Raw genomic sequence first — 22,302 nt, forward strand, 5'->3', positions numbered from 1 at the left:
CTCTGTAGCTGTATGTCAACTGCTGACTACCTCTTAGCAAATATCTTCCAGCATTCACTTTTTTCAGTGCTAGACTTCCTTCATAATTAAGGATCTTTTTCCCCTCTCTGATTACTTTCATTCAGTAAGTTCTCTCTCAGGTCATTTGTAGCATATAGCGCTTTACATAGCTGACTTTTTGTGCAGCTGGAGAGGGATCAATTCCCGTTCGATGACCCATTCACAATTGCCCTGTGATTGACATTGTCAATATTTCAGTTTGTAGTAACTCTTGGAGTCAGCATACATCTACCCTTGCAGTGATCCTGAACAACTGGTCTCTTCAGTGTCTGTGTCTCTCATGTCCTTACAGTATATCCAAAAGAAAGTATGTATTGTATTTAAGATGTGTGTCAGAAAATTTATATTTTAAATCCAAACAACAACGTTTTCACCTTCAAAATAATCCAATTGGCGTCTAATACAAAAATTCCACAAAGCCAGGCCAGGTGAGTGGGGGAAGAGGTGTTCATTCCGTCTCACCACCGTACCAGTCCATCTGTCCATCACTGACGGACGCCCATTTTGCTGACGTTGGACGATAGACGGGAAGCTTAAAAAAAATACAAATAAAAAAAGACGGACTAAATATACATGGAAGTGGACTTTTGTCCATCTGTGTAATCATCACTAACCTGGTCAAGTCCAAAAGGCCCACACAGTCAATCAGTGACCGGAGATGAGAGATGGAAACGCAACCCAGGCTGTATTGACTGTATATGTACAGTAGGTGGCGGTATGCAACAAAGACAGAATCCTGAGTTACTCAGGCTGACTAAGAAATAATAAAGGTATAATAAACAGTATTTTGCCGGCCCACACTCCATTTCAGAAGGTCCCAGTAATGCAACAAAAGTTGTTTGCCAACCACTAAAACAGAAGAAGAGAAAAAAGAGACAAATTCGTAGAAAAAAAATACATTTATTGTAGTGGGTACTTTATTTCGGTTTGCACAATGACTAAGAAGCATTTGAATCCACCAGGATTGTTCCTTCGGCAACAATGTGACACGGGATTCTGGTGAATGTAAGCAAAACTTCAAAGTAAAACTTTTAAGAGTTAAAGCGGCAGCAGGCTACCACTTACAGTTCAATACACTGGCAAATATGTGGAGGCTATGTGAAATGTCAGATGTATGTGAGTGTAAAGCTGTTTCAGCAGCAAGCCAACACATTATGATGTACATAATGCACTCCATTTGCCATTTTAATCAAATCAGTTCAAATAACGGATGGATGGAAGGAAGCAAGGAAGGATGGTTGGATGGATGGATGGATGGATGGATGGATGGATGCATGGATGGATGCATGGATGGCTGGATTTTTCATCTGTTGGATCTGTTTTTTCCCAGATTGATGACAGACGGAATGGCGGACCTTTGATGTTTATTACAGTGTGACAACGTTGTCATGTAGTGACAAAAGTGCTGTGATGTTAGTGTGATGAAACATAAATTAACTTGTCGATAGCACACAGTCGTTGTCCACAGTTTATTGAACATAGCAGCTGCACAAATGTCAGGTATGTGAAAAGAATGGGGAAAAGGGGGGCTGTAATACGATGCTATAAATATCAATGGGCCAATTTTTACATCTTACATAGTAATGGGGGCAAAAGACACCGTGAAGGTACGATCGTATAACCTACGTAACTTATCGTGTGGTTAGACTGAGCCGTCCTACCATTTTGGACGTGTACAACACTGTGCTCTTTCATCTCTTCACTTGATCACCTCAAATCCATTGAGTCGTCGAGCCCTATGACTCGAGCGCTCTAGTTAATCAAATAGTGTCAAGCCTGTAATAAGTCCTTGACGGGGAATTTTGTCAAGAGTGGCACTCTTTATCAAAGGTTTACTTTGCCCGTGTTTCCTGCACAATGATTGATCCCACCATGCTCCAGCCTGCCCTTCATACTGACTGATGGTGCAACACACACATGCACGCACACACTTCCTGTGCAACAAAGGGATGCTATATGATGGCGACAGACAGATATGTTTGTTTTTCAAGCAACCTTATACAGTCATGCAGTAGATTTGCACCAAAAGTGCTATGATGGAGTGATGTTTTCACCTTGCCAGTCTGGCTGAAAAGAAATCAGCTAATCCATTTAAAAAATGAAGTAACGTCAACAAAGTGATGGCCTTGTCACACAATACAGTATATCTGGGGAATTTCAACGTTTGTCCTTGACCTAATGCAGACAAAATACAGAATAGGGTAGTTTCCAGAGGTGGGAGTAAGTCACATATGTGCAAGTCACAAGTTTGTCTTGAGTCATAACATTCAAGTCTCAAGCAAGTCCCAAGTGACTGTGGAAAAAACGTCAAGCAAGTCAAGTCAAATCGCCACCTAATTTCAATCAAGTCAAGTCATTCCTTGGGTCAAGCAAGTCATAAGTCAAGTAGGGCTGCCATGGTTAGTCGACTAATCACGACGACGTCGACGATCAAAATCGTCGACAATTAATTTTAATCGTTGACGCGTTGTTTATTTATATATTTATTTATTTGGCACATTATTTTTTTTTCAGCGTTTTTCATTCATAAATATGACAACAGTGTGCATCTAACCCTATGAGTCATTGCAGAAACCATTTAAATGAACACAATGTTATTATTGTTACCGTTACTGTATTTTTTAAACTCAACCCACGGGCGTGGCACAGCTATTGTCAGTTTGAGACCTGCACTTGGCACAAAAATGTAAAAAATGGTTTATTAAAAAAAAAAAAAAAAAAAAAATACATAACGTCCATGTGCGTTGTGTGCCATCTCCACTACAAAATAACTACTGGTATGATTTTGTGACTGTCTTTTCCTGATGAGTAAACTTTGCAAAGTTTTTTTTTTTTTTTTTAATCAGTTTCTCCAGCAACTACTTTTAAAGATTTGTTAATCTTATTAATTAATTAATTGCCATGTTCTCTTTGACAAGCCATTCCGTGGACATTCCAAAGAGAGAAAATGGAAAAATGGGCACTGAAGATGCCTGTAAGGTTTTATAAATTGCATGATATGATGCTGTACTACTTCTAACTAAAGTAACAAAGATAAATGGTCTTTTGCCTTTTTTAAATTCATAACAGATGTGTGACAGATGTAAATTAAAAGGGAAAGTAATATGTCAACTAGTTGACACACCAGACATGGAGTGGGAACCAAGGAACAAATGCAACGTATTAACTTCTTGTGAATATGTCTCACTGCTCAAACAACTACCACTATGCATAGGTATTATCAATAGCAAAATTCCCTCTATTACAAGGTGTATCAGAAAGTTCTGTCACAAAAGATATTTTTGGAATTCAAACCAACGGTTTCTCGTTTTGAAGTAATCCCCCTGGAGTCTAATGCACTTTCCCAGCCGTCCAGGTTCCTCCGCAGCGTCATGATCATCTTGATGTTGTCTTACAAATCAGTCACCTTGATGACGCCCTTGAGCTTGGCAAAGAGGAAATCCAACGGAACCAGGTCAGGCAACCTGCTCAGGAACTGTCTTGACCATGACCAGGAACTGTCGGATGCTACAATTGCCGTGAAATTCAAATTTCCGGCCATCAAATGTGGTGTAGTGAGGATCTCCTTTGGCCACACAAAGTCGACGCATTGTCATGGTGAAACAGCCACGAGGTGTTCTGCCACAACTCTCACCTCTTCTGCCGCACTTAGCAAATCAAACGCAGCAGGATCGCATTAGTGGTGTGCTGGTTAATCATCTAGCCTGCATTGATGAGGAAAACTTGCTTTCTTCCGATCACATTGTTGAACAGTGTGGAAGCGATTGAAGCCTAATTAAAAGCTTTGAAAACTGGTATTAAAAAATTATATTTTGATAGGTCGAGCTAATTTTGGGCTCATGTTTTTAGAACCAACTCCAGAGGAGTAGTCCCTCACCAGTCATGAACCATAGTGCATGCTACTGCTCTGCACTGCCACACATCAAAACCTTGATGCGCAAGTCACTTCCTCTCCACTTTATTGCATTTAAATTGAGCTATGAGTCAAGCAGCCCAATTTCAGAATCACTGCTAACACTGTCTTGATCTCATCTACTAGCCTGGTAGAGGAAGCGTGTACATAGGAAATGAAAATCCATCAAGTGTACACACACACGCACACGCACAACCACACACACACACACACACACATGCACGCACACCTTCACACACGCACACACACCATAATGATGATACAACGCTGCTGATGATAGGTGACATCACGATGAAATACCACATGTATTTTCAGTGTCAAATTTACCAATTTGTATTGATATCCATGCTTGCCTGATTGCTTGCCCACTGCCAGTCGCCGTCTTTCTCCCGAGAGTTGACACGAGTTTAGCGTCGCTACATGTCCAAAATATAAACCAGTTGGGGTTCGTGTGCGCATTCAGGCTCTTATCCGCTTCAGCCAGTGTAAGTGGGGAAGCGATCGCCACGGTAATTTTGATTTTGTGGAGGTAACCATGATGAGATCACGTTTTATGTCAATAAATCCAAACTATTGTGCAGAACACTTTTATACGTTCACAGGTTGAAGTGGACAAGAGTAGTAATGTGCATTTGCATTTTGGTGGCGATCGGTCGCCGTTTTAGATAACAGAACTGACAAAGCGAGCAATATTACCAAGCATGCCTTCCTCACGTGACGTAGACAGCTGAGACCGAAAACATAACATAAGCCACGCCCCAAAAATTAGCAGGGAAATTTGTCGTAAACCGAATCACAAAAAAGCCCATAAATCACTACAGAGTCTTTTGAGGTGGGCATTTTGGTACTGATGTCATTTTTACATGCAAACGTATTATGTAAGTGCCAATGTTAAGCTCATCCAAGTGTCCTTTAAGATAAATCAATCCTTCAATGTGTACGTTGCAAACAGTGCCTAGCAGTCACCCTTTCCTCCCAAGCGGGGAGCTTGTGGATTTTTATTTCTTTAATGGAAGACTATTAAAAAGTGTGCCATTGTGAAGAATAAAATGTTAGTACACATTGGGTGTACGCCACAAGTGTATCCAACACCAGCCATTTGCATTGCCAATGGAGGTCAATTGATGTCCAAGGAAAGCTCTCACTCGAGTGATTGAGGACATCCATCCATCCATTATCTATACCGCTTATCCTCACAAAGGTCACGGGGAGTGCTGGAGCCTATCCCAGCAGTCTTTGAGCAGTCGGCGGGGGACACCCTGAATTGGTTGCCAGCCAATCGCATGATTGAAGACAGTCCAAAATAAATATTTTGCCCTCCCTCCCCCTGTTTTTTGCTGATAACGGCAAACAACAGAGCTGTAGGCTAAGTCTCCAGACAGTGGATTTACATAGTACATGTATGCATGTGTGAGCACATTCACAGTGAGAAGCAAAGATTATTGAGAACCTGTCCCTATCCTGCCAACACCTGTCCGCCTGAGTGAAGTAGTTGACACGTTTGCAATTGATGTGAAGGCAAGGAGGGAGACTTCAAGAGCGAATGACATGTAGGTTTGGCTCACTGTCATTAGGGAAATGTCAGCACAGCACATGCAAAAATTATGTAAAATCGTCTTTCCGGCATGAATGTTTGGTTGACCCTGCAACTGTACACCATGCTGGAGAATGTAATTTATGCTGTAGAGCACAAGGCCAAGCTTTCGTTTGACTGAGTCAGTTCAAAGATTCCAATTAAAAATGCCTTTTTCCATACACTTGTTTTTGCGTTAGAGGGGAGCAGTTCCTATTTTCTTTAAATATGCTCCAAACAAATGCAAAGCATTTCATAGGGGACAGGCCGAGCCTCACAGCAAATAGCAAAAAAGCTATATATAGTAAAAGTACAGTCAATTTTCCAAAAGGATTTTCTAGCTTTTCCCTAATATCTTGCCTGTCCTCAAAATTTGTCACCATTGAAACACAAAATTACAGTAGAATAAAAATAATTCTATTAAACGATTCATATTTTTTCCATTCCCCACTCTACAGAGTACTTTTATAAATTAATATATATATGGTTTTGACATCAAAATCAAATTAAAAGAATTTGTAACAGCATTTAGTATTACTTTTTCCTAAATAAATCAAAATGTATATGCTATTTTTCATTGTAAAATGTGGAAAGTTGATCATATTGACTTCAAAAGTCATCATTAATTAAAACAAACATACCCTTAAACAATCATTATCATAAATTGTTGGTTGATGATTCAATACATTTTATTTTTGTTAAAACATCTGTTTTTTCGGTCGTGATTGCAAAGTTTTGGTAGTGACCATATTGTTACTGTTCTTGCAGTAATACTTTGTGCGAGGTTAGCAATGTAATCGCTTAACTAGTTTTGCTATGTTTAACTTTTAACATGTATTATAACTAATGAAACATTAATTTATCCTTTTCCTACTGCTTTGTGCTGTACTCAGGGTCGTGGGGGGTTGGAGTTGATCGCAGCCGATTTAGGAAAAAAGCAGGGTACACACTGGACTGGTCACCTGTCCATCACAGGGCACTTCATCATTGAAAAACTGTGGTTTCACCTTCCATATGAAAATTTAATTGGAATGACAAACATTTTTGTAACATAAATTTTACAACAAAAAAAAGTTCCCCAGGCAGACTCTGCTGAACAAGCATAAAAGTACGTAATGGAAAGGAAGGAAAGCTTATCAGATTAGTTTAACAGATGGCTTCCTTGATTGCAAAGAAAAAATTACTATAAGCATTGCATGTTGTGACTGGTTGTTCCTTCATGTATCAGTTGCTATGCAGTTGCTATGGTCCTTTTATTTTTTGTCCTTTATGTCATAGTCATATGTCTTAGTTTATAAACTTGAGTTATTCAGTGACACCTACGTCAAACTTCCAGTCAGGACGCAAGTTTTGTCCCAATCAAAATTCCTCCAGTCCTGCTCTCTGTAGTTACTTTGTATTTTTGTTGATAAACACTTTTACTTTTCAACTTCCGTGTCACATCTGCTATTGGGTCCAAATCCCGCTCCTCATGTGACATTGTATTTTGTGCAATTAACATTTACAAAGTACAAAAACATGAAATATTGTGACCTATAGCAAAGGTGCATGTCTCAAGGTAGACTCTGCTTTTAAAGCATAAAAAGAACAATAGAAAAAGAAAATAATCCATTTTTTTTCTTTTTAAGTTCGAAGATTGCTGAAAAAAATAACAAAACCGAATCAAAGATTGTTTCTCGCACAGCGATGCAAGCACAGCAGGGCAGATTTGGACATGCCTCTATCACTTTTTCAGGGGTCTGGATTAGATCTTGGCGTTGGTGTCTGATCACCTTCACTAGAGGTGCTATGTGGCGAGAAAGCCCGGCAAAATAGCTCCATCTCTACCTGTTTTTTATAGACATCTGGTGGTCTTGTCTTTTCCTCCATGCTCTTGTGACTTTCCTTTGCTCTCTGCTGGATGATTCGTTGATAGACTTCAGTTTTCCCTCTTCCTTCCCTTTCTTATTTCTTTCTCTTTTCTTTATTAAATATTCTTCGTATCCCACTGGGTCATTCTTAACTCTTTGCCTGTACTCTGTCTCTCTGCTAGGCTTGTTGCCATTTTGTTGTTTCTCCCTTTAAATTAAGATAAAATATGAAATAGAATATTGTTAAAATCATTAGGATGTACGTATGACATATGTATATATGTATTATATTATGTAAAACTTATTTAATTCAAAAATAAACATCATATTGTCACTACCGAAACCATTATGTCACAACCGAAACCTTTCTGGATGTTTCCGTAGTGACTGTTTCGATAGTGACTGTTTAGTATAGATAGTTTTCAGCAATGCTCAACAATGCTAGGCACAATGTGGCTACCACACACAGTTTTGAACATGTGTACAGAGTTAGAAAACACAACATTTAGCATTAAAATCAAAAGTGCATTTTATTTTCTTGAATTGAAATTTAGGAGTTAGAGATTGGGACATCCACCTCCCGATAGGAAGTGACATATAAAAGATGACTTTTTATATATTCAGTTTAATAGTATCTCAATTAATGTCTTGTGATAAAATAGATCATAAGATATTACTAAATATGCAAAGTCTTAACACTTCATTGTTTTTTCAAATTAGATTTTCATTGTGGGACAGCAATTTCAACCAATTCGGTAGAATGGCTCGTATAAAGGTGTGGCTTGTAGTCCAGAAAATACGGTATATATTACTTGCAAATATACCACAAACTGTAATCCCATTACAATTTAACTTCATTCAAACTCACAGGTTTACAGATTTAACCCCCCAAAAATAAATGGATTACACATTATTTGTTTCTGAGAAAATGCACAGGACGTTCACGTCCAGTACATTCAAGTGGCAAAGACTAACAACCCACCTAAACTTAGTCACTCCTCCCTGACATACAATGTGTCCCTTAGTCGAGATTTATTACTTCAACAAAATTCTTTGACACTAATTACTGTACTCCATTCCTATTTCAGAAAGAGCACCAAAACTGTGGATCAATGAGTTAATCATCAACCAGCTGAGGATAAATTCCTCAGAAAAAAATGCAAATAGGTGAAATTGTGAATAGTGAACGGTACAGGTAAATATGAGGGTGATTAAGCTACTGTCATTTTTTTCCCATTTACAGTTCTACGTCATCAAAGGCCACATGTGCATTAATAACTCAAAACGACAGTGACTGAATTCTGCCTGTCGATTCACAGAATGAAGACTTATCACTTCCTTTGCCGTCCGTCTATACATGCTGATTCGCCGAATGAGGATGCCATCACTTCCTTCTAGTTTGCAGCCATTGAATGTCGAAATCATTTTAGTACACGTCTTTCTCGTTTTTGAGATTTCAGATATGCTATAAAACTATATAATATAAAATTGCACATTGGTAAAGCAACTTGGTCGATATCGAGGATGGTATTAAGGTGTATATCATATTTATTGTTTTTGGGTTTTTTTCCATTCTACTTTGCCTGTACAGTTTAACCCGTTTATTAATACTTATATGTAATTATTTTATTTTCATATACTGTAATTGTTCTCAAATACAAATCTTAGCAGCATGAAACATCCTGGAATTAATTGTGTTCGACTTGCAATTTCAACTGTTCTTATTCATTCTTAAATTGGAAACAACTTAATGCTGTTGAAAGTACATTCTCAAATATTGATTTGTTGTAGCTCTGTAAATGCAATCATGAGCTCCCACGGGCCATTCACATGCAGTTTTAAGGGTTTGCAATTGCATAGCAGTTTAGGTTACTCTGGAGCCCGCTGTGGCCCGTTGACCAAAACTGGAATGGACATTTTTCCTCATGCAAGCTAAACATCCCTCCGAGAGCAAGTCTTTGCTTCCTTAAACAGCACAAATTGAATTAGGACATTCCAGCAGCTGGCAAGTGTGAAATTGAATTGAAGTGTATGTCGAGTTGTGAGACGCAGGGTTTAAACGCCCTGAGACTAGAACCGAGTGCAGTCTATTACAAACAAGAAACGAAGAATGATCGCGGCCACCTCAAACTCACTTGTAGAATGTTCACGTGTGCAGAGTGTTGCACTCAAATTTTTCCTCACAGGAACAATGAAGTCAGCCAACTGCTAAGTAAGCTAAACAGATGGGAAAACCTTGCCTCGATCCATCCATCCATCCAATGCTTGGAATTTGAATTTACCCTACATAGCTTCACATGCTACATATCCATCATTGCACTGCTGTGTTCTGCTCACTGCTTATCTTTTGCCCGTAATGAAGACCTTCAGGCACTCCCATTTCAACCTCTTTGTATACCTCGCAACACCTTTGTTCTAATATCTCCCCCTGTTGTATTCTTCTGCGTCCTCCTTTCTTTTTTGCCATTTCCCTTTGACCCTGCAGTTAGTGATTGCACCGACCCCCTCAGTTATTTCCAGCCTTGATGCCAAGTGTTTGCTTTATCAGTCACATTTTCTCATCCATTCTTTCCCTCGAGCAACAGACTGTTCCATCAGTCACTGCTCAACACCCACATTCAACCCCTCTCGCCCCCGTCGTTGTGATGGTTAATTCCATCAGTCACACGCCTCTCACACACCCGCACCAAGCCCAGCCACTTCCATCACAGCATTAATCTATTTAAAAGAGAGCAGCAGCAGCAGCACACTATCTGTGGCTGCAAGCCGAGCCCAGAAAGGAGGGGCAATAGGACGTTTGTCAAAACGGATATAAATGTCATGGCATGAAACAACAGTAATAATCTTTATATTATTGTCAGGTAAATGGGAGGTATCGGCTGGAACGGAGCACCGAAAACAGTCTCTAATTGTAAAGTAGATTAGTCACAGCATACGAGATCCGCCGTGGGCAAAGTGAACTAGAGAATGTTTTGCCAAAACCTTGGTAAAAGCCACAAGGAGTGTTTTTTGCCACTGCCAGGCTACACCTTACAAATTGGAAGAAACTTACTTTAAATGAACAAAGTCGGCGGAAAGACAATAAAGCATAAAACAAAGACATAACAGGTCACTGATTGTGTAATCACCTGACTTCTTTACATGCAGTGTGGATTCAGTTCCTACTCAATCACGGTAAGAATGTGCACAGTGGTCCCTCATTTATCGCGGGCGTTACATTTCAAAAATAACCTACGATAGGTGAAATCTGTGAAGTAGGAAACTTTTTTTATGCAGTTATTATACTGTGTATTTGAAGGCTGTAAACCTCACCATTAACATTTCTCTCGTTTAAGCATACTCACAGTTCAAACCTTAGAAAAAAAAGAAGTATACTTCATCATTATTATTATTATTATTATTATTATTATTATTATTATTATTATTATTATTATTATTATTATTATCATTATTATTATTATTATTACTATTATATTTTACAACGAAAATAATGTCAAATTCTTTTTTAACCCTCCTGTTACGTTGTTTACAAAAATCGAAGGAGAAATAATGGATTCGACTTTGTCTGCTGGCCATTTTTAATTTTTGTTTCTTAATATTAAAAACATCGTTATGTGATATTTTTTTATGATTACCGGTAAACATTACAGCAGGTCACACTGACCCATGAACATTGTTAGTACTGTAAATGATCACAAGAAATCACAACAACTAAAAAAATGTAAACATTTTCATACATATAATGATGACAAATTTTTTGAATTAACAAATTTAATTCTTTTGAACAACATATGAAGTTGCAAGCAAGAAATGATCAATTTTGACTTGCGCGTATCTCACGCTTCCTCCTCCCTCTGTCCTGACGTGTCTCCGCTGTATTGTTTTTTTTCTAATCTCCTTTGACAAGAGAAAAACATCGTTATATGTAGCTGTTGCCACTTTTTCTCTCTTGGGGGAGAAGATGGAAGAAACTGACATGCTGCCTTTGAAAACTGAAAGAGCAAACATGAAAGGGTCCTGGGTCTTGCGCAGCTCGCAAAAAGTTCCATTCTCACCATGGTGGCCAAGCAATCATCCTCCTATCTTTATTGACACTTGTGTCCTCTTCTTCCGCTCCTACCTCACTAAATTAAATTTAGTAAGCCGAAGCATTCTGTGCAAGACATGGCACGGAGGAGATGTATTCGAATTGGTCGACAGCCCAATGGGTGGCTTGTATGCTGTAAAAAACAAAATGCTGAATTGCACTGTAAAAAATACAGGCAGTCAATCAGGACACAATACGGGTTGGTACGCTGTAAAAAACATCATACAAAAGAGCACTCAAAAAAAGCTGTGATGTTACCCGGCTAACAATCAGCGAAAGTTGAACTGCGATATAGTGAGGCACCACTGTATATGAATAGTTGTCCGTCTCATTGAGCAGAGGTGTCAAGTAACAAATTAAAACAACTTTGTTACCTTACTTACGTACTTTGTAATTGAACAAATTCTAATCATTATCCTCTTAAAAATATTTTTATAGCATCCGCCTAACGGCGCTGCTCAATTATTGGGGTAGGGGGATTGAGTTGTTCACACACGGACACACGGTCGTGGGTGCAAGGCGGTTTCCAGTCGCCCACGTAACGTGCACGGTTGACTACATTAAATGCACTTTGCACACGCCATTGTTATGTACAGACCCCGGAAAGTCTTGCTGCTTCTGTGTGTGCTAAGACAGCTGTAATTTTAATGCAAATGAGGGATGCCCCTATGACTGGCTGTGAGTCTGCTACTTTCCATCCCACAATGGTGCAAACGCGCCCTTACACCGATTTCTACCTGTGCAAAGTCGAGGAAAAGCAAAAGAAACAAAACTCCAACCATGCGCCATTAGACTGCACTTTGCGCTAGACCTACACTTTTCTTTGTTTTGTTATTTTCATAGATGGGTGCAGATAGAAATGGCCATTTGCACTTTGTGGGGGTGAACACAGACGATTCCCAGCCAAACAAAGTGGCTCCTCTCATTCCCTTTACATTCAGCACAGGTGAGGCACACGGTCTTTATTGCGGAAGCAGAAGCAGACTCGCTGAAGTCCATGTAGGAGATTGGCACGTGAAAATTAGGTTTGTAAGGAACTGAAAGATGAGGAAAAGTTAGCTGCTGTGAAGTGGGCACTTGGAGACCAGACCGTCTTATACCCCCACCGTGCGTCTGTGTGAAAAAAGAAAAAAAACAACAAAAAACAGCAGAGTTGCCACAGCTACGATCAGACAGCCCAGCTTTAGCTGAGTGAAGGCCAAGTGAGGTTTGCGTTAGGAGCTCTAAGTACCTTAATGTCGGCGACTGAAAGCCTCAGCCAGCTCTCTGGTCATACAGAAGCATCAGAACAGTTTGTGGGCAAGTCATTTCTAGAGACTAAACAGCAGAGGTCCAAGTATGGAGCCCTGTGAAATACCCATTTTTATACCGTATTTAGAAATGGAGATTTATCTTAACCAATTTTAACACACTGAACCCAGAACTGAAGAAATGATGCAAACCAACACATTTTATCTTTAGAAATATCAAAATGTAGCATTTTGGACAAAAGTAGGTTATGATTGTGTAGCTCTAAAGTGTTTTTAGGTCCAAGAATACAGCCCCTACCACAATGCCCCTGTCAAGGGATTTTTTTGACATTTTCCACAAAACAGCAATTTGCTATTTCAGTGGAGTAGCCTGACCTCAATCCAAACTGTTGAGGCTGGAGGAGCTGCTGAGCTTCTAGATGTTTCATGAATTGAGATGCAACCATTTTCTTTTAAAAGTTAAATAAAGAATTAACGTAAATAAAAGTGAAATACAACTGATCTGTACTTTGGCAGTGATTCTTCTGCATACCACTAGAGAAATTCCACATAACACTAGTGGTACAGTGCCACAATTTCAGAACCACCGTGCTAAATAGTAAAACATTTGGTCTGTTATCCATCCATCAAGGGCCTCGGGCACGCCGGAGCCTATCGCAGCTGTCTCCGGGCAGTATGCAGGGTACACCCTGAATTGGTTGCCAGCAAATCGCAGGGCACACATGTTATAGAAAATCAAAGTATTTAATGCCACTATTGTCCGTAATCATAAGCAAAAGTAGCATCAAATTGATTTTGATGGGTTATCTTCTGGATGAAGTTTGGAAGTGTACTGGCTTTGAAAAAGACCAAAGAAAAGAAAATGTGTTTTTAAAATGGTTGATGACAGAAGAGCAAATAGTTGCAAAACAACGTTGGTGATGAAAGGAGGGAAAGATGAAGTGTAAGATCAGAGAAAATGAGCAAACACTAAGCACAAAGCTTTTTCTTCACTGAATCTAATTTATTTGGCAGGATTTCATTGGAATCGTCTGCTAACACTGATGCAGTGTACTCCTTTTGTCTTAGTTCTCCTTTAATGATATCAGTGGCTGCTCTGTCGTTGTTCCCATATTCCTGAATTAGACAATTTCGAACAAAGCATCTTCCATTCTTTTCATTAGCTTCCCTACGATGATTCTACCTTCGTGGAAGTTCTCATTTCCAACCCCCAAGTGATATCATGTCCTATCTCTAATGAATACAAGAAATAAATAAAATATTCATCCAGTCATTTACTATTCACTTTCCACCGCATCTCATCCTTTCCTTCCTTTTCATCTGTGGCATGTGCTGACAGCATCAATCTAATTTTATTCTTCATTCTGTCCCTCAAAGTCAGATTCTGCCAATCAAGCTGTGTGGCTGTCTTAAGTTTCACATATTATTTCATGTCCTATAAGCCCGTGTTTTTTTTTTTTCTCCAACCAGCCTGTCTTAAAAGGCCCTTCAACAACTCATCAGTACTTTCCTTCTGCACTTCTTTTCCTTTCGACTCACAATCCTCTCGCCATCACTGAATCCCTCCCTCATCACTGTGGGACTTGTCACAGAAAGGAAGAAAAAAGGCATTCCTTATTCTGTTAAAATTCCGTTCATATACATTGAATCTTCTGACTGAGTGTACATCAGCTGCCCACATCATTCAGTACACTTGCATGATAACACATCCAAAACGATGTTCCATCCAAAGTTGTCTGAAAACTTTCAACTTTGAAGATTTGAAGTGTGATCATTGGAGTATGAATTCAGAATTAATTGCTAAGAGAATGGCAAGATAACAGGATTTAACTGACTGTGTGGCTAACAATCAAAGTTTGCTGGGAATGCAATCTGGCACACCATTTGTTGTCTTCTGTCTTTTTTGTAAGATTCCTGTCATTTGGATCTAAATCAGGATTAAAATCATCATAATCGCCTCTCAACTCCAGCACCAATTTCACAGCTAATGTTCCTAATTGATCTTCAGCCCAATTTAAGTTGAGCCATTTGCCAGATGGGTCCAAAAAGCTTGACTGTTGTGGGTGGAGTTTTCTTTCTTTTAGTGTTTTATTAGGCTAGCGCAGATAGGAGAGGGCATTTTTGTCGACGTGCAGCGATCCAAGTAGCTCTCAGTTCATTCCCTTTAAATTCAGGTTTTAGAGAAGTGCACAGTCTACATGACGGAAGGATTAGCTGAAGTCCAGTTAGGCAGACACATACCCATAGTTGTGCTGTGCGGCCAGGCGGTTAGGAATTATTTCAGGCCGGCCCAAACCGTCACTCCGTCATCGTTATTTTTAACTCACTTCCTTCATCGCTAAATAACATTTCATCACCGCTATTTTAACGCCAGTCGCTTTCTAGCCATGTTAGAATGTACGCAAAGTGAGCTTTTTACAAAATAGCATCCCTTACGCATAATCCGAAACATTTTCATATTTAGGTGGGAAGACCTTTCTCTAAGTATATGCCCCCTCTATACCAGCAGGATGCCCCTTCAACATGCACATTAATAGAGCTGGGGAAAAAATTGCAATGAATTGCGCTACTTTTTATGCCAATACTAAGTATCAATACATTGTTGAGTAGCGATACTTCCGATACCTTATGTTATGTTGTGTTATGTTATGTTATGTTATGTTATGTTATGTTATGTTATGTTATGTTATGTTATGTTATGTTATGTTATGTTATGTTATGTTATGTTATGTTATGTTATGCACGGTCTATAACATACTTTTGGAACATTTGAGGTCCTTAAAGTTGAGCTTTGTGAATGGAGTTTTTATTTATTGCACTCCTGTGTATCAGGATGAGTTACTGGAACAGTTTATGCACTTTGCAATCGTGACACTTAAGTAAATGTCAAATGGCACTTAAGTTAAAACTTTGGAAACACATGCCTCAATTTTTTTTTTAATATATATTTTTATAATATTTAAGTATCGCAATACGTATCAGATCGCAACCCAAGTATCAGGATCTGTGTCGGATTGGGACAAAGGTGTATTGTCCCAGCCCTACGCATTAATCTATTATTGATCCGCCGATTGACGCACACCTAATACACTTACGTCGACGGAGGTTGGGGCATCACACACACACTCAAAACACACGCACGCACGCCCCTGCCCACTCACACACATGCACACACACACTCTAACCAGGAAAAAAAATTCTCCATCGCAAACCTGATAGTCCATTGTTTGTGTAAACATACAGCACCTGTATTTAATCTCACTGTGTGTGTATCTCACTCGCAGCTTCCTCACCCACAGAATCTTCATGAGTCTGACTGTGTCCTCTCTCTTTAAACCAGTGTCCCCCAAGTCCTCTGGGTCTCTCTCTCTCTCTCTCCCTCTCTCCCTCTCTCTCTCACTCTCAACTTGTTTCTCTTCAGCTCTTTCAACATCATCATCTGGCTCTGTCTCGGTGTCTGCCTCATTGTTATTCATCATCATGGCGTAGAAATAGGACATGGAGAGGAATGCACAAAATTTTAGCAACCTTGGTTTTGTTTTGTGGTAAGGTCAACTAATGTTAGCTAAAAGCGGGTTGGATGTGTTTTCATTCATTCGTTATTTTGTATAATTTCTTCACTTTTATCATTTATGTGCAGCATTTTCTTACAGTAGTGGTTGTTGATCTATGAATAATGTTAAGATGAGTTTTAGCTAAACTATTACAGCATTCTTTAAAAGGCATTAAAGACAAAAATAAAGACATAATTAGTCCAGCTGGGGTGATGTTGTGCCATAAAAATCATCGCCCTTCACTTCTTCACACAATTTGCTCTAACCAGTCCACCACCGCATCACCGTACACGACATGGACAAAGCTTTTCTTAAAATAGCATAAGCGAGTACTGTATTGTATTTTTTGGACTACAAGTTGCTCTGTAGTATAATTCCCACCTCTCAAAAGATGCATCATAAAGTGTTTATAAACAGACCGTCCATTTGTTGAATGGTTTAAATTTCATGAAGAAGTAATGATTTTTTTTTTTTTCAATTAAATTTAATCTTAAATGTTCCATTTATCCATCCATCCATCCATTATCTCCCGCTTATCCGAAGTCGGGTCGCGGAGGGAGCAGCTTTAGCAGTGAAGCCCAGACTTCCCTCTCCCCAACAACATCTTCCAGCTCTTCCGGAAGGATCCCAAGGCGTTCCCAGGCAAGCCGGGAGACATAGTCTCTCCAGCGTGTTCTGGGTCGTCCTCTGGGTCTCCTGCCGGTGGGACATGCCCGGAACACCTCACCAGGGAGGCGTCCAGGAGGCATCCTATTCAGATGCCACCTCAACTGGCTCCTCTCAACGCAGAGGAGCAACGGCTCGACTCTGAGTCCCTCCCAGATGGCCGAACTTCTCACCCTATCTCTAAGGGAGAGCCCGGACACCCTGCGAAGGAAACCCATTTCGGCCGCTTGTATCCGAGATCTTGTTCTTTCGGTCATGACCCACAGCTCATGACCATAGGTGAGAGTAGGAACGTAGATCGACCGGTAAATTGAGAGCTTCACCTTTCGGCTGAGCTCCTTCTTCACCACGACAGACCGATACAGGGTCCGCAATGATCCATTTAAAGAAGGTAAAACGGGCATGGCTTATGTGCCAGCAGTTCCAAAGGACTTAAATCTAATGTATGTTGCATAATATTGTATGTTAACATTTGTTCAATGTTATCTTTATATATGTTGCCAATGTTGTATCTTTAATAGGAGATTATGTAAAAAAAAAATAATAATAATAAAAAACAATAATCACATTTGTTTTGATTGAAATTAAAATGATTAAAACCAATTATTTATTATCCCCCTCAGCCCCATGCCTGTTCTTCATCACTGCACATTGAACACTATATTCTTGAACAGTCTATTTTTTGGGGTCAAGTACAAAATGACCCAAAATTATGTGCAAGCCTCTTGCATTTTCATTCTGCTGTATCCACACCTTTGCTGCATTCAATCTTTGCACACATTCAAACTGTGAATAAGGATCTCCCTTTTCTCTTTATCTAATTTATTTGATCTTATTGCGTTGTTCTCCTTTTATTTTCACAAGTCTTGGGACTTCCTGGCCTAACCTGGGACTTCAGGTATTGTATTTTGCAGAGCAGGGCATTTTACTACAAATTGAGCGTCTGTCATTTGTCATCTGTCAGCAGCGTGGATACCCTTCCGTTGTCCCTCATTCACCTTTTTTTTACAGTTACCTGTCTATAGACCGGTAAAAATAAAATAAGAGAACATTAATTTTCTCTGTGTTTTATTTGATGCAAAATCCAGTTTGACATCTTGCAGTGAGACAACATACCCGATTGTGGGGCAACATGTCACATGTTCACACTCTCTACTCGATTGCTTATAACTCGACACTGACATAAAATGTGAAAATGACATGAATACAAAATCTATACTTGAGACATTGTTTTTTCATCTGGAACAAATGTTGTGCATCCACTCAATATGTAAGCGTGTAAAGAGTGTGTGTGAATCCTCACGTATTGCGGGCGTGCCGGAGCCTATCCCTGCTGTCTTCATAGGATACACCCTGGACTGGTCGCCAGTCAATTGCAGGCGGGGCTGGGTATTGCCAGGGTATAATGAAAATGAAATACAATAAAAATATTTTCAAACATGTAGGGGAGAGGGTGACACATGGTGGCCGACTGGTTAGCAAATTCAATTCCGGGCTCAGGCCTTCATCTGCAGAGTTTGTATCTTCTCCCTGTACCTGTGTAGGTTTTGATGATAAGCAGCACTGAGAATGGATGGATGGATGGATGGATGGATGGACTTTTGTTGACTAAGAATAATTAAAAAAAAGAAGCCTGTGCAAGTAGTGTGGGCAGTAGTAGCTCATTGGTAAGGATGTGGGATTTGAAACCAGAGCATCACAGTTTCAGCATGCTGCAGACAAAAAAGGGCCACTAGATGTTGGAGAGATGCTCGTCTGTTTCTTGACTACTGCCGCGGTGACCTTGTAAGGGCGGGACATCAAGAGACTCCCATAATCGAGAGGGACAGTTCTGTGATTGGTATGGGGCTCAACCCTGTGCTGGGAGGCAAACTCTGACCAAACTGCACACTGTCTGTTTTTCTGTCCTATCTAATGGCTACATTTTGACAAAAGATAAGTATATTTTGTCCATGATTTTGAAAAATATGAATGCAGTATATAACAAAAAAACATTTCAAACAGGGGTGCTTTTGAAGGATATGGATGACTATATTAGCCAATGTTTGCCAAGTGTTAGTCAAGTGATTATTGTATTGCATATGGATAATCATGGTTTTATGTGAATCAGTATAGAGTTTGTATTTTCTCCCTGTACCTGTGTAGGTTTTGATGTTATGCAGCTCTGAGAATGGATGGATGGATGGATGGATGGATGGATGGATGGATGGATGGATGGATGGATGGATGGACGGACTTTTGTTGACTAAGAATAATTTTTTTAAAAAAGCCTGTGCAAGTAGTGTGGGCATGATACATGGATCAGATAGCAATTGTGTTACCCATTTTTGGTAATGGCACTATACATTTATGGTCATCAAACACAATCAGCTAGATATCTTTACACATAAGCAGTCATATAACATAATCAATAGTCAAGGATGAAAAAAAATATGTTTCTTGTGTAACTCACACACACACACACACACGTACACATACACACGCACACCAACAAGCATTCACATACAATTGTCATGCACGTTTTTATCCGTACACGCATCTACACACAAGATTGTGGAGTGGAATGTGGCCGCGAGTTGTTTCACAGGACCGAGTCCTTGGACGCCTTCTTGAAAGATAAAAACTAACACGCAGTGAGTAACTAGTTGTTTTTATGAATTGCTAATTGGGCTTGCGCCCTAGTGACAATTCCAACACTTTCCATTGTATTTATGTTTACATTTACAGTATATAATTGAATATAAAAAGAACCAGCTTGACTGAAAGTATGCAATTTGAAGTCTGACAAATAAGGTGTTGAACTATGACAAAATGAACTGCTGCAAACACATAAAACCCATTTCATCATTATTCATTACACATTTAAACTGAGATTTGAACTGGATTTCCTGACTGGAAAAAACACATGCTAACTACTAAATACAAGGTAAGACAAGATAAAATAAGATTATCATTCCTACAATGGGGAATCAGCAACAGCAGTGGATATAGATACACTACCCAGGCAAGTCCGTCGGTAAAGGCTGGCCTGGATACAGGAAATGAAAAAAGTAGCTACGAGTACAACAGGATATGTGCCCACTGTATATGCTCAGGCACATTCATTCACTTGAATTGAGTGTTTAAAATGTACAAAAATAGACCACAGAGTTGCATTATAAAAGTACCACTTATACCAGATTCTTAACATTAAGAACACCAGGATTTTCAAAAACTCAATGAAATACCAGAATGCTGCCAAAAAGCATGTAGGTTCCTAACTAACAACTCTGCTGCCTGCCATTAGCATCTTTTCATTTGTAAATGTAGCTATCGTCTGTCGAATCAGTGGAGGGGCGGGTGGGGGTTGAGGGTAGCTCAATTACATTTGAGCAATCGATGGAGTTGCTGTGGCTCAATGAAGGGTCTGCTAGCATAGTCTTGAGTAAAGGCCAGCACCTGATTGGTATAGTTTCTCCAAACCTGGCTTTGTAGAATTTGCAACATGATTGTGGAGGGATACTGTGCAAAGATTGCTTTGATTTTATTTGTCCGCAACCAACTACTGATTCTCGTTGAAATGTTTGAAAGCAGTTCTGACTCATGAACGAGACTGGTGCCATGTTTTTGGTTTAGTAGAAGTGACGTCAAAGGACGTAAGTTCCTTCTGAATGGAAAGTATTTGGCTAACTCCTGCTGCCTACAGGCTTGGCATGCTTGTAATTGCATTTGAAAACGCACTTCTGCGGTGTAGTGTAGCTGCATTTTTAACAAACGAGGATGTGTATTATTTTCAACACAGAGTGGGGGGGAAATATTCGGTTGTTTAAAAAAAGCCCGGCTACGTGTAGACAAGGCCTAAATAGATTATTGAGTGACGACAACATCTGTCCTCCCACTGACAATGCCCTCCTTTCACCTGAGGTGCACTTTCCCCCGCGGTAAGTTTTCAACTGTCCACCATTGAAGATGGAGTTCAATTTGTTAGATATGAATATTGAAAGGCCAGCACCTGATTGATGTTGTTTCTCCAAGCCTGACCTTGTGGAATTTGCATCATGATCGTGGATAGATACCGTGAAAAGCTTTTGACTGCAGTTTCATGGCTTGATAGTGTTGGTATTGATGATTTGAGCTGAAAACGATCATCGTTAGTGTGCGAATGACATTGTGCCATGGAAGATAAAAGCCTCACTGCACATAGCCTCCTACTTCATTGAACTCAAGAATATTGGTGGTGTCAGAACGTCTCCTCCAACAGACGAAGATGGCGATAAGAATTGACCGCTCAACAGGCGTTGGAAAAGATCTTGAGCAACGTAGACCCTTGTGACTCAGATGCTGAAGACATAAACCTTCAGCTAAGCTCAGACCCAGATGCTGAAGACATAAACCTTCAGATAAGATCGGACCCTGATAGTTCTTCAGGTAATATTTCCCAAGGATCCTATTTTAATTTCTATAACTATTGTAAGCATATATGCATGCATTTGTGATATTGTTTTGAGTTTTCCATTGCTTGTATTCTTTGAATTTGTTCACACTGCAAATGAGGAGACTACTCCACAACCAAAGATGAGAGCTCGGATGGGGACTAGGCCGACAGCAATGGTGAAATATGGAACAGTGTGGTGTGACGAACAGGTGGGGAAACATCTCTATTTCACCCTGCCAGAAGCATACACTGCAGATGGAGAGCCAGCGCCTGAGGCCAAGAAAAGAATCTCAAGAGCTTCCTCCAGTTTATCACTCTGAACATGTTTTCTGGCATTCAGAACTATTCAAGGACTATTCAACATAGACAGAAAACAGAGCATATGGAATGGTTCATGGACCTCCCGGAACTCATGGCATTCATTGCAATAATCATCTAGTGGGTGTGATCAAGCCCCCATCAGTACAAGACCGCTGTTCAGAAATTGTGGGACACTAACTAATCATAGAAATTATGCCCAGAAACCGCTTCCAGGACATCAAGTGTCACCTCCGCTTGGGCAGCATGGACACGCGCCGTGACCGAGCAAATGCTGACAGGATTGCTGTAATTTCCGACGTTTGGGGAGCGTTTGTCACCAACTGCATTTCATCCTATAATCGTGGCCATCACATTGCCATTGATGAACAACTCTTCCCGTCGAATACTCGCTGCTCTTTCCTGCAATATATTGCAACAAAACCTGTCAAGTTTGGCATCAAATGTTGGTTGGCTTGTGGACTTTAAGTCTAAGTATGTCTGCAATATTGCCCCTTAACTTGGCAAGGACCCCAGTCATCCCAATGGGGAGAGACTGTCCGAAAGTGTAGTAATGGAGTTGCGTGATTGAGACCGACGAGACCACTAAGAAGAAGCCAACTACAGTCACCGAACAC

General features: G+C 39.9%; 1 protein-coding gene and 1 pseudogene across 1 annotated transcript in view; one reads left to right on the forward strand and one right to left on the reverse strand.

Annotated features, from left to right (window-relative positions):
* The window catches only part of cdh13 (cadherin 13, H-cadherin (heart)), a 311,068-nt gene that overhangs the window by 262,499 nt on the left and 26,267 nt on the right, over positions 1–22,302 (reverse strand). The window lies entirely within an intron of this gene.
* Positions 1,644–22,256, forward strand: LOC147148544 (uncharacterized; annotated as a pseudogene).

This window comes from Filicampus tigris, chromosome 4, assembly GCF_054856515.1.
Source record: "Filicampus tigris isolate MCC_2025a chromosome 4, RoL_Ftig_1.0, whole genome shotgun sequence".
Lineage (NCBI taxonomy): Eukaryota > Metazoa > Chordata > Actinopteri > Syngnathiformes > Syngnathidae > Filicampus > Filicampus tigris.